Genomic DNA, 4,650 nt, shown 5'->3' on the forward strand with positions numbered 1-4,650 from the left:
AGAATAATTTTCAATCTGCTCAGCCAAGAGACCCCATGGATGAGCAGAGTCAGAGGAACTGGAGCAGGTGTGGGGAGCAGTAGCTGTCAGGAGAGAAGCCACCTGGTCAGAGACTACAAATGTTCCCCTCTTTGGTGACAGCATCCCGAGTCAGGTTGAGGTAGGAGATAGATGGGCCCCTGGGCCAGACAGCTGGTATTTGTCAAGTGAAGCAATATTGAAGCTTTGTTTTCCCCCAGACACTCCAAGACGAAGCTAATGGCAGAAGCTGAGCTCTGCTGAAGTAAAGAGATAAGATGACCACTCCTGAAGTCAAGGAAAACTTCCCTGTCTGCACATGTACAGGAAGGCTTGGGGGTCAAAACAGGAGGGGGCACCACCCCATAATAAGTGTGGACATGAACCCACAGGCCTCTGCGATGGAATCCATCTTAGCAAAATGTTGCGCACACATGCTGGGAAGGGTCCTAGGACTGGTCAGGTGTGAAAAAAGAAACAAGGTAATTGGCCAAATGTAAACAAAGACCTGGAAGGACTGTCTTACATAAGTGAATTAAATCAGGGGTCCCCAACCCCTGGACCACAGACCGGTAGTGGTCTGTGGCTGGTTAGGAACCAGGCCACACAGCAGGAGGTGAGTGAGCGAAGCTTTATCTGTATTTACAGCCGCTCCCCATCATTCCCATTACTGCCTGAGCTCCGTCTCCTTTCAGATCAGCGGCAGCATTAGATTCTCATAGAAGCGCGAACCCTACTGTGAACTGCACATGTGAGGGATCTAGGTTGCACACTCCTTAAGAGAATCTAATGCCTGATGATCTGAGTTGGAGCTGAGGCAGTGATGCTAGCACTGGGGAGTGGCTGCAAATACAGATTATCATTAGCAGAGAGGTTTGACTGCACAGAGACCATAAAAAATCAACTGCTTGCAGACTCATATCAAAACCCTATCAGTGGGTGTCAAGTGAAAACAAGCTCAGGGCTCCCACTGATTCTGCATTATGGTGAGTTGTATAATAATTTAATTGTATATTATAATGTAATAATAATAGAAATAAAGTACACAATAGATGTAATCCGCTTGATCATCCCGAAACCATCCCCACTCCACCACCTCTGGTCCTTGGAAAAGTTGTCTTCCACGAAACCAATCCCTGGTGCCAAAAGGTTGGGGACTGATGATTTAAATCACCTCTTTACTGCGTTCCTCATTCAGGACGTTGGCAATCCTCTCCGGGTGTTTATTTCTGCCTTGCTTCTGACTTAAATAAATAGTTCCTCTGTGTTCTCTCCCATACTTTGTGCCATGTCTCTAATAATATACTTTGTACCTGTTCTTGCCTCCTTGAAATACATTTTGTGATCAAATGGGGCAAGAGCCAGGGAACTTTGCTTGTAGCCTCTAGCCCCTGGTGGACTAGTGGCTGAATTCAATTCCTGAGCACAGAAATAACATCCTGCTTCAAGACTGCTGTCCCTCTGAGAACAAGGTGGGAGGGCACCTAACCCAAAATGAAGGGTCACAAGCAACTAGGTCCACTTGGAGGACTACCCAGCAGTTTTCTGTGTCTTATGGGGAAAATTTCATCTCCATGTGTATTAAAAAGCAATCAAATGAGAGAAAAAAATTATGTAGTGACGTTTGAAGCTGTGAAGTAGAATGTTCTGAACTGTGGGAAGAAAACTCTCGTATAACCTTCAAACCAGCCTCCTCTCCAGTGCTTGGCAAAGTGTTAAAAGACACTTTTTCTTTTCCAAGGACTTTTGCAAGTGGATTGATGTTTGACTAAATCAGACTCTGGACTGTACTGCCAATTTTCACTGCCTACTCCTTGTGGGGGCTGTGGAGTAATTCTAAAAAAGACTGTCTATTGAAAAGTAAGGTTACAAAAAATATAAAAATTGATAATGCATTAGAAAAAACCCTAGTTTAATATATTTCTCACCACAGAAGAGAAAAATGACCCCTTGTTCATCTAGCGAAGGGAAAACAGCTCTGAACATGGACTCAGAAATCTGGACGTGAATCTGAGCTCTGCCTTTACTGGCCAGGACCTTGAATAAGTTATCATGAATGTCAGTTTCCTAATCAACAAAATGGTGAAATAATGCCTACCTCACAGGATTATTATGAAGAGAAAATAATTAATGTAAGAAAAAAATAAGCTAGTGTCTGAAACAGAGTAGTATCTACATTATTTAGTGGAAATGAATAATTTACCTGCTTTAATTGCTTAAAAAACTAGTGCTTACCAAAACATTTCTCTTTTTTTGTCAATAACCTCAACCACAGTTTTAGTCACCAATAAAATTAAATACTAGGTTCCTAATATGTTTCTAATCTGGTATTTTTTTTTAAATCTCCAATATTATTAATCCCCAGCAGAAAGAGCTAAAGTTGGTGGGAAATCCATGAACAGAAGAGCAACGACATCAATAAAGCCCAGGACAGAGTCAGTAGTAGGGTGATCGCGCAGCTGTGGCCTGATTTTCCCTGGCATTACTCGAAAAATAGGGGAGGGACTGGAGCATAATGCAGCTAAGTGGTGTCCAACTCTCTTAAATCAGTGACTTTCAGATTATAAAGAAAAAAAAGCAACACAACAAAACACCAAGTGCAAATTCCTTGGTGCTCCCCCTTCAGTTCTGAAGAATCAGAGTCTCTGGGAGTAAGGCCAGGGTATACATGATTTTAAAGAGCTCGTAGGTGATTCAGCCACTTTGAGGAGCCACTGTCAGAGGTAATACTTTGAGATTTATAGGTAGCTTTTTCTGACATCATTAATCATGATTCCAAAGCACAAGGTGTAGCAGAGGATAATATTTGTCAAATATGTAAAATTCTACTTAGCAGTAAATTGTGAAGAATACTCATCTGTTATGTAAGATGTCATTCTTTTCTTTCATGTATTAACATGTGATCTTCTTTTGAATCTGCATAGACCTTCAGTAATTGTTTAAAAATTTTTTTTATGTTGGTGTATTGCCTTCTTCATTCAAGAAATACATCTGTGAGTTGGATTCCTCATTAAATTGTTTCCAAACACCAGGCACTGTTGAAGCTCTCCTCTTCTAACATTTAGTCTGTACAACAACCTGTGAAGCAGGTACTATTGCTATTCCTGAGCCAACAGCTACCAAGAGCTTAATTATTTGCCTACAATCACACAGCAAGTATCAGCGCCAAGATTTGAATCAAGGTAGTCTTGTTTTTAACGTTCTTCACTATCATTACCTTAGAGGGATTAACTGCACCATGGTTAAGCATAAGCCTTGGAGCCAGGCTACCTCTATTATTGTTCCATACATACAGTGTAATAGCTAAGGACATATACATTGTGCCTCAATTTCCTCCACTCTAAAATGGGGTTAACTCATAAAGTTGTTACTAGAATGAAATGTGTTAGCACGTGTAAATTGTGAGGCACCTAGTGAGCACTCAGTACACATTGACATCCAGTCATTATTGAATGGCATCTAAACTGAGACCTGGAGATTGTCAAAGAATGAGCCCTGTGAATAGAAGGGATCATCTAGGTCAGTTCAATCTGATAACATCTTGCTTTATTAATACCCTTTTGAAATGCTAAGGGCCTCCCTCACTAGAAACACACCTGTAATCCAAATCTAGAAAAAAATAAATTACTAGTCTGCAGGCAAAGCTAAAATATACTCATCTGCTATTGATTTGTCAATTGACAAAGTGAAATAAATAAGAATGAAAAACAATTTAAGTTTTCATATAGATTTTCCTTTTATTTATTTCACTAACCTTGCATTTTTCTTCTCTGAGAATATTAGTGTGAGACCTTTGCTATATTTATTGATTTAGAGAAACAGAACATATTTGTAGACCAAAAATCTCAAGAACAGCCTCAAGTATACTCTTGCAATGTATTTTTCCCTACCATCTCTTTTCCCCCCAAGGTCTATCTATTCCATAATTATATCTAGCTCAAAGTTTAAATCACAAACTGACTGAAAAAATTATCTAGATTTTTAATATTTATTTGAGAAATGGCCTGGTCTGCATTTTCATTGTTTTTTTTTACAGTCATTTGTTGGAGATTTTTAAAAGTCAGTTTCCACTGTGACTGAGAGGGCAAACACTGTTCTAATCACCTAGGCTGACCTGGATTAAAAACGAAGTGAAAACTGAACATGTTGATGACAACATCATGGTATTACTTAGCTCTTACTGACATCTAATAATGTAGCAGGCTTTATATATCAAGTAGAATTAGGTAGAGCACTTGTCTGGTGGATTTATTTCACCTGGACTGACAGATTGGCAAACTAAAACCTGAGAAGTAGACAATTAATGATATTCACAGATGAGATCTGTCAAGTAACGGAAGTTCTGTAAATCTGAACTCTGTCATCTCTAATCTCACGCAAGGTGCGCCCCCGGCAAAATGAAGTTAGGTGAGATTATATCCTTGGTGTCCCTTCTTCCCTTCTGGCCGCCTTACTCCTCTGCCTCTCAGTTAAAGTAGATAGAGTTTGTTCCAAACAATCCCTGTTTAAATTATCAGTGATGACTACTGCAAAATTTATTGGTGGTGATGGGTGGGGGAGGCAGATATGTTACCTGCTGAGAGGACTTACTAGAAAACCAGACTTCTTCAAGACTCCCAGCAACATGCTGTA

This window comes from Delphinus delphis, chromosome 17 (assembly GCF_949987515.2).
Source record: "Delphinus delphis chromosome 17, mDelDel1.2, whole genome shotgun sequence".
Taxonomy (NCBI): domain Eukaryota; kingdom Metazoa; phylum Chordata; class Mammalia; order Artiodactyla; family Delphinidae; genus Delphinus; species Delphinus delphis.